This window comes from Ascaphus truei, chromosome 1 (genome assembly GCF_040206685.1).
Source record: "Ascaphus truei isolate aAscTru1 chromosome 1, aAscTru1.hap1, whole genome shotgun sequence".
In the NCBI taxonomy this organism is placed as follows: Eukaryota; Metazoa; Chordata; class Amphibia; order Anura; family Ascaphidae; genus Ascaphus; species Ascaphus truei.
The window spans coordinates 482,695,372-482,710,773 of NC_134483.1; the positions used below are offsets into that span (position 1 = coordinate 482,695,372).

Consider the following 15,402-nt stretch of genomic DNA (forward strand, 5'->3'; position numbering starts at 1 on the left):
TTACTTTAACATTTTAACCAATGATTTGATGAAATTTAAAAAAATTAAAGGGTGCCGCCATTCATGTCGTGGTATGTATTACTTTTTTCTTTACTTGTATTTAGCTATTCAGCTTGTACTTTTATCCAGTTAAATGGCTGTAATTGTATGTAGCAGATGAATAATTTAAAATGCTAGACTTCAAACACTTAGAAAACGCTTGTATAGAGGGAATATTCCACACTATTAAATCATAAGAAAAAAATGTCCTTTTAATTTCTCAAACTATAGTTCATCACGTAATATATGTAATTGCACAAAGTTCCTTCTGTTCAAGTCATTTTATCACTATAATTAAGTAACTGGCATGTAAAAATCAATGTTTTAAATCAGTTATATTTCTTAAAAGCGTTATTATAGACTGTATAGCTAATTTTATTATGCATGCTGGGAAATATTTTAGCACATTAGCGACAAGTACAAGAAAGAAAAAAAAAGATCTGGTCTCCAATTGTAATCGAAAAGTATCTTCAATTGATATCACCTATAAAACATTTGAAAGGATCACGCTGAATATCAAAGCCCACCTTGTTATCTGTAAGAAAAACTTGCCATTTGCTTCATAACATGCTAAATAGTCAAACTTGAGCAGAGTGCACAGTACAGTAATGGTAATTACTGCTAACAGCTAACAGCTATCCATTCTTATGCAACCACCAGCTAATTACACATATTACACTACTCACAATTTCTATAAGAGGGTGGTTACGAGAAAGAAAAAAAAAATAGAGACAAACTACCCCATATCACGAATGATCTGCACAGGCTGTTTTATAATCTCATTGCACATATGTTCATCTGAAAGCTGCACTGTAGGACAGTAGAACACCTTCCTAAATAAATCATTGAACAACCTTTGGCTTTGTCTATAATCACAATCTGCTCATTTGTTGATCGTTCTGCTGAGGATATTGGTTCCTTATGCCAGAGGAATATAAAATTGACATTCATTTCCGTCAAATTCTGAGTTATTTGCCAAGTAATTCAGCAAATTGCTTTATAATGTATAGTCTGAGAAGGTATTGATTTTGGATATCTGTCTGATAAATTAAAGGTGCATTTTCTTTTAATAGTGGAAACACTAAACATTTCTAAATCAAATCCTCCCTTGATTTTCATATTCTTGCCATTTTCAAAGGACTGAGTGACCAATGAAAACATTAGTTAAAATAAAAATGATGTAAAAGATTAAAAATGCTGTTCCACGTGTTAGGACAGGCACACATTCCTGTCTACGGTATTAAATATCTAAGAAACCAGACACTTACTCATTAGTTGAGTCAACATATTCATTGCACAGTGAACAGCAAGCAAAGCATATTGGACAATTTCCCGGCAACATCAAATATTCCTTTGGTATCTAAAAACTGCACGAATGCCAAAGAAAAATGCTCTCCAGTTACATTCACTTAAAAATTAAAGATGAAATCAGTTACACAATTTGGAATCCAAGCCAAAAATGTACAATACTGGCCAGTCCTTTCAAAAAAATCAATATAACACATATCAAGCTTTATCTTTCAAACTACAGCAAGATTTGAAGACATCTCCATTGTGTCAAGGGAAGTGTTTACAGTTGTTGTCCAGTTCTGTACATTAGCTGTACAAACTGAATGATTAAAAACATGTTCCTTTGAGGCAAGAAAAAACATGTCTTTCATTGATACCAGAAAGTCGGTGCTTATGAATTCTAGTGGTGTTCTACTTAAAAAGGGTCTCGGAATCTCTACAATAAAATAAACGTACTTGCTATATTTCAATATAAAATAAAAATTATGGGTGAGAAAGGTTATTTGGCCTCAGCTCACTCCTTCTGGTTTTAGTATATGTTCACACTTTGTATTTATGCCATCTAACATCTAACTAGGAAGAAGGGCAATGCAACATAGTGTATGACTGCGTGCTCATAAAAAAGATGATAGCCAATGGTCATATCTCTGTGGGAGATATACATCAAGTGGAGCAATTTGTTCCAAACCACAAAGTATTTTATTGTGTCAATATTTTCCATACTAGCTGCATTGTTATATTGATAGCTACTAAAGGGCACTCACAGGGTTCTTAAACAACAATTGTGTATGCAAACATGTTTTCATCGTTCAATAAATAAATAAAAAGGCTGCGGGTGTTTATCCAATGATTTTATATATGTGAGCTTTCTATACATAAATAACATCAAGCTCTGGATGGAATTGGCTGGGTGTTTTATGGCTTAGCACTGCTTATCACATTTGGACTTAAGCCTGAAAATATAATTTGTATCTTTAAACTTCAAATATAATTTGCCAACTTTTGAGGCCGATCTAATGATGTTATACAGACAGCTAGAAGACACAATATTGTGTAACGAAACTTCGAGGGGGTGGGGGTAATTGGTGTCATGCTCAGTTATATTTAAAGTCCAAGTTCATTGTGTTACATTTTTCCATTGTCTGCTGAGCACAATTTACAAAAAGTAGCAATGCTAAGAATATCCTATGTTGTTTCTTCTGACACAGCTGCAAGTCAGAAAAGTAAAGAGGTCATCTGGACAATAGTAATTAAAGTGACATCATGCTTATTCAGCTACATGTAAAATGTTGCTGATTTGCAGAATTGCTGATATATATATCACCACTTGTGTAAAAGAATATCCACCCTAAAGCACCCTCGAGGGTTTCAGAAAGAATGTCTTCAAACTTACTTATATAGCAGAAAATAGGGTTTGGATTGTAACACACATAGCAGCTAGACAGGATTTAGCTTAAAACAGGTACAAGTCCATTCTTCATAATAATCAAGTTAACAAAATTCCTGTTGCCAAAGACAATAACAAGAGTAGAAATTGAACACTGCTATAATGTAATGTATTAGTTTTTTTTGTTCAGGACAAGAATAAGTAGACACTGTGTCAGTGTTCTTCAACCAGGGTTCCTAGCTTCCCCAGGCATCCCTAAGAAAGTTCCCTGCAATTTTCTGGTCATTTGTAAATTGCATCAAATACAAAATAATTTATAATGCATCTGATCGCAGAGTTGCTATTAGAGATGGTTGGGGATTCCTCTGAATTTCACTTAGGGTTCCTTAACCAAAAAAAATGGTGTGTGTGCCAAGCACAAGCATTTTATGTGAAACTTCATTGTCTTTTGTTACTGTTTTGTCACATAAATTGTATTTGTGATGGTGATGTTTTTAATTGAAAATAAACACACAATTTCAGTGCCAAAATGCAAAGAAGTTTGACTTCGAACGCGTGTTTTAGCTATTTCCACTTCTATATTTATAATAACTGTGAATTCCTTGTGTGTGTCAGTGTATCAGTCAGTGTGTGTGTGTGTGTGTGTGTGTGTGTGTGTGTGTGTCAGTCTATGTGTGTCTGTGTCCAAGTGGCAGTGTGTGTGTCATTCAGTGTGTGTGTCAGTCAGTGTGTGTCTCTCTGTGTGGGTGGGTGGACGGTCTCCATGTCCTGCTTCTGGTTCGCCGGTGTCCAAATGTGCCAAGCGCAGGAGGCCTCTGCACAAGCATGACGTGCTCCGAGCATAGGAGGTCTATGCCCTTGCGCGCCAAGCGCAGGAGGCCTCTGTGCATGCACGCCATGCACTCAGGAGGCCTCTGCACATGCGCACCGCACACGCCGAGCACAGGACGCATCTGCACATGCACGCCATGCACACTGAAGGCCAAGACCAGACATAGTGTTTTTGTGCGCATGCACGAGCGTGACGGCAATGCACGACAGGCACGAGTGCGACGGCAATGCACGACAGGCGCAAGTACGACTTCCAAGCGCGACGGCACATACCTATTACTACCGTGATGTCACTTGCATTATGTTTTTTCTTTACAAGGCATGAAAACCCTGTAGGCGCCAGCAAAGACGTTTCACTTCAAAAAGGTTGGAAACCACTGCACTATGCAGATGACTCGTTTTCTTTGAGCTTTTATATCGGTGCAAGTAGTTGTGGAAAAAATGGAATCTAAAATCTAAATCTACGTAGCTCTGTTTCCCCACCCCTAAGGGAGATCAGGGGGGTGGCTGTAAATAGCTACTGGTGCTGCCCTTTACCTGTTGGCTTGCAGGAGCCTAGGCCTGTGCCGCTGGGAGCCTGGGGTGAATTACTCTTACCACCTACTATATATGGTGCAGCGCCTCCACCTGTGAGGGATCCAAGCAGTGGAAGCAGCCCCTCACAGGACACTCTTACAATGAACACATACACATTAGTAAAAATAGAAAAGGCTTTACTGGTACATAACTATGGTGTAACACATTACATAACACTCTATATGGATCACTAATAATACAACTATCCTCCAGACTTCTCGGGGCCTTATCCCCACCTTGTGCCCAATACTGTGTAACTCACACAGAGTCCCACAATACCCCAAGGGCGTGACTGGTGTTAAAGTTGGTGCACTTGATGACTGTACCTGCCGGGGCTCCTGCACAGAACAACAGAAGAGGACCCATCTGTGTCCAGCACCGAAGTCTCCAAGATGGCGTCATCCTTCCAACAGAATTATCTCACCGTACAGATAGTCCCTTTATCTGTAGTGAGACAGGTCTGGTCCCAGACATTATTTGCCAGGCCACGTCACACACAGCTGTGTCCCTGACTTTACTGGCCTGCTAAGGGGATCCGTTCCCTATCTAGGGCATGTCCCTGTAGCAGCCACAACCTATCAATGACTGGGGCCTATCTGGGGCCTAGGGGGTCTCTGGCCTAGTGCAGGGGGGCACTTGTTCTCTGCACCTGCACACCCTCCCCTATCTGTGTCCCAGCTTCTTCTGACTTCCTGACTCAGCACACAACAATGTATCTCTCCTCTCAGGTAATCATGCAAGCCCTATTGGCACCCTGACATCAGGTGACATACCTGCAACTAAGCGTCCTGGGGTTTTTAGTTCCCCATGGCCCTCTTTAACATTGGGGCCGTGTGCGCGATCTACACTGCTCATGCACAACCTTGGGCAGTCCCTGCACTCCTGAAAAGGCTGCCGCGTGCATTCTGCGCATGCGCGAGCCTAACGCCAACCCTAACATGGCCACCAAGTCACTTCTGCGCATGCGCGAGCCTACGTGAAAAACATGGCGTCACCCTGCAACTGATGTCGACGGGAGCCCTCACGCTGTCTTAGATATGGAAGGGGGGAACGGAGGTCCGGGGAGCCATAGGGGACCTGACTACAGCTATATAATAAATCAAACCGTAAAGTCTGGGCAATAGCAATGAGTTTGGTTGTTATATTTTATTACTACCATTTACTACTAAAATATAATACATATACTATGTTTCCATAAACAAAGTTCTGTATTAAATTAAAGGTTCAATCCCATCTACTGTAACTTTTCTTTTTTTTCTTTCATTTTTATCTGAAAGGGTATCCCTTCCCTCCACATCCCTGCAGCCCCCTACATTTATTTTCCATTTTCCAACAGAGTGGAAGGATCAGATCAAATGTTGTCTCCAGTCTTTAGTCTTCTTAAATTAGTATTCCCTTTTCAGAAGGAGATTGATACCAGCAGGAATTCAAAGAGAGGAATTAGAATGAAATCTGATGACACAGCGACAATCCTTCAAATGGAATTATATTTATATATTAGAAAGTTGTGGAATTTTTTGAGAAAACATTTAGGGTATAATCCATCTGTAAAAGGGTTTAATAGGTAACCCTAAATGTTCTGGAAATTCTGGACTTATGTTCATGTAGACCTGGATCTTTTGAGACCTTGTGATTTAGTGTGGCAAGTAATCATATATTAATACACACATGACTATTTGTGATGCTTTGCTAAATAGAATTAAAATGATAGACTGAATGTTGCTTTGATATTGATAATGGTTTGCTTGGTGACTTGATGGTTTGGTTGCATGTTTGCAGCATTTGGGAGTAAGTTAAACCTGGCACTTAGATGCCAACAGTAGGTTAAGTCAATTGATATTCTTTTGGACTTTTGAGTTTGGTGACATCATTTTGCGAGTGCATTACCCTTTTTACATTTGTTGGAAAACATTTAGGGTAGTACTTGTAATTAGCAAATCTTTCCTATGATGTATTCACCTTAAAGTTCATCCTGGGCAGGATTACACTTTTAAAATATCAACAGATTTTAAGAACTCTTGACCTTTAGCAATAGTTAACTACTTAAGTAAGGCAGACTTCCAGCTACCAGTCAGTGAGTCATGGTATTTGAAATTCTAATACATACCAATGTATCACTGTAAGTGCTGGGAGGAGTCTTCTAATGTCTATCTTTTGTTAAAGTTGTACATCATATGGGATTGGACCGCTTCTTTTATATAGCAATCTAGAAGGTAATTCATCAGTATTATAAAGAACCACAATACTATTATTAATTTCAATTAGTATAATTGATATGTACCCCTATTATCACCCTGGTGTTTGTGTCAAATTTGGCAAATCATTAAAGGAGCAATCCATGCAATATCTTACATGTGTATTTTTAGATAATACTTTCATTTTTTTTTAATGCAACATAATCCCATATTTAATGAGATTTAATACAGTATAATGAGCATCCTTTGATTTCTATAGCAGATTTTGACACACTTCCCCAGCAGTGCAAGGTCTTTGCAACACTTTCCTGTTTGTGCTAATTTGTTGCCAATATTGTCTGTAGTTTGAGCTGCAAACTGTAATGACAGATAATGTTACTTTAGCAATCTAAGAATACATTGTAGCTGCTGAGTTACACGGACTGAAGGATTGATTGAAACTGAAAGGCAGCCATTTAGGGAATCCTGGGAAGCAGGATATTTCTGATTGATTATGGGAGAACTAAATGATTGTCAGCTTAGATAATTAGTTTTTCAATAAAGGTAATCAAAAGTTAAATATATTAAAACAATAAAAATATTTGTTTTATTCATTTTTTTCAAGTGCCGCTTGGATTGCCTCTGCAATATTATTGATGCAGATACTCAGGCAGGAAAACTCCATGTCTGTTGAATGATTTAAATTATGACAAATGGTAGAGGATATCGATGCACAGAAAGATAGATTGATATGACCATTATAATATAGTTATGTGAATCAGATACCTTCTCTTGTAACTAATCACATTATTATTATTCAAATACTGGACGAGGTATCTTGTCCCTGAGTTCCTTTAGGTGACTTGCCACGTCCATGGTAATGTGACATGTACTCTTAAATGTCCCTTCATTAAGAATACAATCGAAAATGCTAAGCAAGGACATTGTAACTGGATACTATTATAGTTTCAAAAAACATACGAAATCAAAATGTGAAAACTAATATGAAAGCAGAAAATACAGTAGATTATTTAGTGCATCCAGATATTTATAGAACAAAATTGAAACTAAAACACTTTGAAACCTGACAACTTTGGATGTGCTAAGGAGAGTAATGTGATAATAGATACTTTAAGAAGAAAGTTGCTTAATTTAGAACCCATAAATGAATGCAGAGATAAAGCTTTTGTGTTGCAAATGCTTCTTTATACATGAAATAATTCAACAAATAATAATTATTTCTGCAATTATACAGAATTTTCCTGATTGGTATGAATGGACAGTAATCTATATCATACCAAGAATATCATGTAAAAAGGACATGATTTAAACCAGAAGATGACTACAAAGTTGGCAAAAAATTACATATTCCCCATTTTCCATGAGTTATTCCCAATAATCTTGTGTATATAGCCTTCATTCATTGAATGCCTTCTGGCATATACTCTCAGGACTTAATACAGAGGGGCGCAAACTTTTTCCCTGCGCCCCCCTGCCGGCGGTCACCTCACCCTCGCTTGCCCCCACTTACCTCGGCTCCGGCGTCATGACGTCACTTTGCCATAGCAACATGATGTCACATGACCTCACGGCGTCATTTGCTGCCGCGTTGCCATGGCAACACGTGTGGAGCCAAGGTACGTAAAGGTTTACAGAGGCCCTGAAGCTCCCCCGGCACTTCATTTAAGTGCCTTCGGGAAGCGCACGGGGCCTCTGTAAACCGCGCGCCCACCCGCAGGCAGTCTCGTGCCCCCCAGTTTGCGCACTGCTGACTTCATATATTCACTTGGATTTTCTTCTTGCATGTCACTACCAGAGTCTTTGCATTTCACAAGATACTATGGGCCATATTTCTAAACTGTATTAATCCATAAGAAAGGAATAGCGCTTATTGAAAGCACCACTTCACAAATATGGACCTATCCCTATTATCTCTAGTACACGATGATACTGTGGGGTTAGTCATCATGCAATACACTTAGAAAGGCTTACACTGCATATTATATTATGTTTGGGTATACAGTAAATTGGCAATATATCATAACATAGCAAAACACAGTAAATTAAATGGGGCAATCAGAGATTTAAGACTTTAATATTGGGGCAGTATTAAACTCCTTAGGGGTAGATCCACAGAGCTCCATTAAATCTGGGCTACTAATGTGATGTTACATAAATAGGTAACATCTGTTAGTTTCCCAGAGTTTAACGGGTATCCACATAGCTAAATATATGCAAAAACAAGCAGTTGGTGATCTCATTAGCATACGCTTAACGCCATGTGAAGTTAGCACTGTCTTGCGTTAGCTTCAAATAACATGGCATTAAGCCTGTCTTACCAAATGATGGCGTTACTTCCATGCAGACCCTGAATAAGCGTTTAAATAAAGTAAAAAAGAAGACAGGAGAGGAAAAGAACCCTGTAAATAACAAATAATAGTTAAATCAGGCCTAACTGTGGTCTTACACTTATCCAGACACTGTAAAAAACCTTTTTCAGGGTCAGGATGTGAGTTATACAAAGTTTAGCTATGTCCTAACACTGGGGTGCTCAACTCCAGTCCTCAAGTTCCCCCAACAGGTCAGATTTTCAGGATATGCTTCAGCACTGGTGGCTCAATCAGTCCCATATTCAGCACTGGTGGCTCAATCAGTCCCTGCTTCAGCACGAGTGGCTCAATCAGTCCCAGCTTCAGCACAGGTGGCTCAATCAGACCCAGCTTCAGCACAGTTGGTTCAATTAGTCCCTCAGTCAAAGACTGAGCCTCTGATTGAGCCACCTGTGCTGAAGCTGGGATATCCTGAAAACCTGACCTTTGTTGGGGTGGGGGTGGATGGGAAATCTTGAGGACTTGAGTTGAGCACCCCTGACATAACTAACGTAACGTTAAATCCCTGAGTTATCTATAACAGAGCTCTGTGGATATATGTTGCAAGAGGGAACACCTCTTTTGCATATCATTGGCTCCTTACTGCTGAAAACAGCACTTAACACATCGTTACTGAGCCTTGACGATCCCCTTTAGCACTTAACAAAACGTTAACTGAAGTTAATGTCTCATTAAGTCATTAACGGGGCTCTGTGGATATACCCCTAAATTGGATTGGGTGCTCTCTATACTTTTTCTTACTGTTCGGAGAGGGGACTGAGTCACCAAGAGGTGGAGAAAAAACAGACATGGAAAGAGAAGAGAATGATGCAAGAACAATAATGCAGTATAATAAAGGGTCATGTCTGGTAGCGATTCCACAATGTTGCAAACTGCACTTTTAGTAAGTGCACAAGAGAACATGTGTGACATTCTTTCCTGATACTGTATATAGAATTATGAAAAAATGGGAGCAAGTTAGGAAAAGCTTAATGCTGCATTTTTGCCCAAAATATTGATGAGTTCTGCAAAAATATGTAATGTTACATTCTCAGCGTTATTATGTATACAGTATTTAACTGGTTATGGGTGTAACAAATCTGTACAAAAAAAAAACATATTTTTAAGAATTTAATTTAAAACAGTTGTGCAGTGACTTACAAGGCCAGGCCACAAAGTTGTCAGTGTCATCAAATCCACAAAGATTTTATAAGTACACAAATAAACTAAAAATAATATTTTGTGTGCATGTGTGTGTGTTTTTTGTATCCATCCATTCGTATCACATCTACAACAAAGTCATCAGAAACACTGACAGTAGCTCATTTAACTGTCAGTAATGCAACTCATTCTAATCCTGTATTGGTTATTAAAATGTTTTATACCATAAGATTATATAACATACACATATCTTCATCTCGATTTGCCGTCAACTTTAACCCATTGTTTGATTAAAAAAAACCTGAAACTTATAGCTGGAGACCAAGCAATATCCTACATGTTTTTAAAATAAATCAGTTCTGTACTTTAAGAACATACTTGTAGCATTTAAAAAAAATCCAAAAACTCTGAATTACACTTTTAATGTATTATAATGTAACCAGCCTTTTTTGTTTCTATATCATCCATTTACAAAGTCAATACTCGTCTGCAGACATTTAGTGAACCCCCGAGCCAAATGTTCACCAATCGATCACAAAAGAACGGATCTATCAGCAACTCAGCTAATTACTTATCATTGTGTGGATTGTATTGATGTACATATTAAAGGGAAAAAATAAAAAAAATCAATGGCAGCTTGGACTGGTGCTTTAAAGGCTGGAATTCAGTATCATATATATATATATATATATATATATATATATATATATATATATATATATATATACATACAAAAGGAAGGAAAACAGCTGAGTTCACATTAGAGAACATTCCTCCAGGCTCAAATGGCATTGTCAGCTGTTTCAATGAATCTTACCTTGCAGTACTTAGTGAAAGTAGATTTTACTGAGTTCACAACCTCTGCTGGATTCTTATAATTAGCTAGAAGGTGGATTCAAAAGCCTGTTATATTGCAGTAAAATAACTGAATGCACGCCAAAGACACAACTTCTTAACTAAGGCAAGCTGCAATTGTAATTGCCTTACTCAAACCCAATGAATCATTTGTAAAGAATACTGACAACAATTTAGCAGGTGAAAACAGTTTACAGTTTTTGGTGCAATTATGTTATTACTAACCAATAGCATGTTAACCTGAACTACAAGACACAAGACACTGTATTTGGCATCACAGATGAACACGTAAAAGTCCATGGTGCCTGGGACAGTGTCTGCTGTGATGGAGCTGCAGGGGGGGTCATGCATCTGAGTGGGACCCCCACAGCATTAATCCTGCGTTGCCATGACCACTGTGGTTGCATGACTGCGCGTGGCAGCGACACCTGAAGACAGTAAATCTTGCTACATCTGTCCCGTAGAACAGTTCAAACAAAACCTTCTCATTTACTGAAGGAGAGATGTATACATTGAAGATGGAGACTGCATCAAATGCTTGTTATACATGACTTAGTGACTGTGCTAAGCAAAAATGGTAACATAGCATGAGACTTGGAAGATTCAATTAATACAATATCCCCTGGTTTGTCCCCTCTCTGGGTCACATTACTATGCTCTAACATCCCTCCTTGTTCCCCCCTACATGTACCGACCACACTGTACCTGACCATAGGTGATGTATCACTCTTCCTAGCTATAGGCTTACATGTGCTTTGTAGGTTGTAATTTGTGTATCTCTGCTGTCACTTACCTGCTACTCTTTGTCGCCTCAGACAAACCCTATACTGCAGGGGATAGTAGGCATATTTGACCTTTTGCTGATGATTACATAGCCCTAGCCGTGACTACTTAGGGCCTCATGCAGAGAGCAGCGAATTTTAGAATTGGAGAGGGGGAAAAATTTTAGCTTTTTTGGAGAGTTTTTATCTCCATATGCAGAAAGGGCATAAAACTGCCTTTCTGCATATGGAGAGTTTCAACAGCGCTATAAGCGCTGTTGAAACTAGTGGGGAAAAAAATCGTTTTTTTTTTTTTTTTCCCCTCCACCGGCCGCGGAGCGCCAGCTGCTTGGTGGAGAGGAAAAATGTTGAAAATCGCTCCATTTTTTTGGCGCGAACAGCCACTAGATGGCGATCGCGGCTCTCTGCATTAGGAGAGTTTTAAAACTGGCGAGATGTAGGTTCTCGCCAGTCGCGCGGCGAGATTTTCAAAACGAAAAAAAAAAATGGCGCTTTTTTCCAAACTCGCCATTTTCGCCTGTTTTTTGCGCGATTTTCGTCGGAAAATGGCGAGTTTGTTCATAGCGCTGCTCTCTGCATGAGGCCCTAAGTCTGTTGGGTGTCACACCAGGTTTATTTTGTCAGGTGTTTCAGAATACTATCTGAGTGTATTTTGGGCATCTTTTTGGAGGATTTGTTTAGCTCTGTAATGAACAGGGGATCCATGCTGTATTTTAAACATTTCTATGCTTTGTTTTAACTATTTTTGTTCTGTGACAATACATTAATAAACCTTATGTGATTTGTACTGATACACATACTAGAGTGCTTTATTTAGGGCCTTCTTTTCTCTCTCATCCTATTATACTGCCCTTATAGCACCACCGACACATCACTGTAGTTTGGATTTTTCCAGTGTCGGTATTTAGCTGTGTTTATATGTCTTGTGGATGCGGGGTCCTCTCTTTCTCTCTTGCATATATATATATGTATATATATATATATATATATATATATATATAATAGGATATATACTTATAGAGTGGTTGTAGATGTTTACCGTAGAATAGCAAAGGGGAAACAGTGATACAGCCACAAATAGTTGCAAAAAAAATGGCATTAAATCAAAAAAATATCTTACAAATGCTAAAAATTCTGATGGTTTGGAAATATCAGCAATTTTAGCATTTAAAAGATGTTTCTCTGATTAAATTCCTTTCTTGTTGTTGCATTATTTATGGTCACTTTGCTATTCTATGCTTGTTACAGCCTTTGTGAGGTAGGCTAAGGGGCTTATTCTATATCTGCCAAAGTGGCCGATTTATTATTTTAGCTTGTATTGTGTGCCGCTAATTCCCCAAGCAGTCTGTTTATTCAGATAACTACAAAGACACCATTCTGCTGCATGCAATTCATTGATCTATACCTTATTATCGCCTTGAGCTATAGTATATATTTTCGAAATAAACTTTACATCGAGAAAAAAAACAGTACTGTCAAAAAAGTTGGCAAGCTACACGTACATTTATACATTTATACATGCTGCCATCATATTCATGTTAAGTAATTCCTCAATAACTTTGTTTAATAATGTAATATTTTTTATTTCACTAGATCAATGCAGGCAGAACAAAAACAGCACCAACTACATTTACTGCAAACAACACATTTCAGATGACTATTAACTCCAATGTAACCAGAAAACTGTCAAAATCTAAGTGGGACATACTGTACGGACCGTTAAGAATGTGATAGGTATCCCATTGCACAGTTATAGTATATATCGTATGTAGCTACAGTATATTGTCAGCTGTGAAGAAGAAATAGTTTACAATAATTTATTTGTAAAATGTATTCATCATTATATAATTTACACATTCTGTGGTTCCACGTGTGAGTTTATTGGAAGTCTTTAGAATACCCCAAAGTCCTATATCCATTTAGACTACTTTGTTGGTAATATATTTCTGGATGAATGGAGTGATGGAGAGACTCATTGGTCAATTGACTGATTGATTTCTTAACAAGTAAACAACTTCTTGGCACAAGGTGGGCACAGTATGATTGTTTCTTCACTATTCTTTCTATTTTACTCCAGCAGCAAGAAGTCATGTTTTTAACCTGTCATTTTCAAAACCACCTACCTGGAAAATGTAACATAAGCTATACATAGCTTTTTGATGTATAGCTTTAGAAGAATTAAGCTGTTAAAAACGTCCTTCTCTAGACTAAACCCAAGTGTTGTACGTGATTGTCCCAGAACATTTTACAATTTTTTTTTCACTGACTTACAGACTGTAAAACCCCCTAAGCCCCTATTTAATATGCGGTGAAGTCATCTTCACCTTGCTCTTGAACATTTCAGCTTCATTCAAATTATTTAAATGAATGTACCTGAAATTGTCAGAAAGAATGGGGAAGATATAGTTATACCTACTTTCATTGCACCACTGCAATGTTGTGTACTGAAGATGAAAGACTTTTTTTTAAAACTTTTGTATTGTGGTAAGATAAACAGCGAACACTACACAATGTTGTATGCTTTCATACATTTTGTAACCTTGTCACGTTCATCTCTCACTTCTTAGTTGCAAAATGCCATTGTCTCTAGTACTCTCCCTGTATTACAGCGGCAGAAACACTTACTCAGCAACTTCCTTTAAAGTTCTAAAGCAAGTACTCCTGCTGTTATGCACGACATTTATGACATATGAATCTTTCATTATATAGACCTAATGATGAATAGGGCTCATATTTACTAAGCAGTGCTATTCTTCTCACCAGAAGGCACTTTACTAACTTTGTCACATCTGCTCTGAATCAATTAACTAGGTAACTCTCTGATAAAGCACTTCCAGTGTGAAACCTGTTAGAGGATTACCAGTACTACTACTTTATGGTTTTTAAGTAATAAATAACTTTTTTGATCACCACGTCCTAGCTTTGCTACTGTGGCTGTGCATCGGCTATTTCTATTTGGAGCTCTCCCTTCAGTTAACTAGGTACAATGCATATACTGTAATAGAAAAATACAAAATGTGGCAGACATGTCATTTGTCAGACCAAGTTTAAATGTTTCCCCTACTTTCTAAAAAATAAGAGACTCTAGTAAATCTGAAAAGACTACACATTTTGGAGGCAATCCCTTCTACTGTATGCATTTAGTGAGTTTTCGACCCAGCCTTGATGTCAATCTCTCTAATCTTACCTTTACAACTCTTGGCACCGAATACTTTTTAGTTCAATCCCTTCCCCTCGGGCTTCTGACTCTTCCCCGGTTACATTTCCAACATGGTCATTGTTGGTGATGATAACCTCCGCTGATAACATTTTAAATAATGCTATTTTCTGCCTTCACCCAATAATAATGTATTCATTGGAAAAAGAAAAAAACTCTCTTAAAACTCGGTTAGACTATGATAAAATTTAAGGCAATAAATCACAAGTAATATCACATATTGTTTAATGGAATCCGCTCATGCAGAGTATTTATACTTTCAATTCCTAGGAATTGTGTTTAACATTAAATCCTGTGAAGTACAGCTACTTGAGATAGGATGTTTAACAAATTGATAAGACACAATAGGAGCAGTGTTTGAGTTGGACACTGGTAACAAACCATTATCAAATGATTGACATGTCCAATTACATTGTTACCATAACAATGTTTTTGGAATTAAATTCTGTGTTTCTTTTGAACCTTATTTAGTCTTTTTGACATTGCATATACAGTATGTTCCTATGCAATATACAGTATAATGGCCCTAATGTCAAGAGAAGGAAGCACACAGCTTCGTCCTGACATGCAGCTCTGTCTTTCCCATGTACAATGGACTCTGGGTTTTTGACACCTTCCCCTGCCCCTCTCCCCGGACACTTGCATTAGACATTTTGTAAGAATACCAAATAATAAAATGACTTGATATTTATTTGTAGTCTCTTTGGATTTTTTCTTCTAG

At 37.9% G+C, this 15,402-nt stretch overlaps 1 protein-coding gene across 4 annotated transcripts in view; it reads right to left on the reverse strand.

Annotated features, from left to right (window-relative positions):
• Positions 1-15,402, reverse strand: part of PCDH7 (protocadherin 7) — a 689,933-nt gene that overhangs the window by 327,263 nt on the left and 347,268 nt on the right. The gene's annotated exons all lie outside the window — the stretch shown is intronic.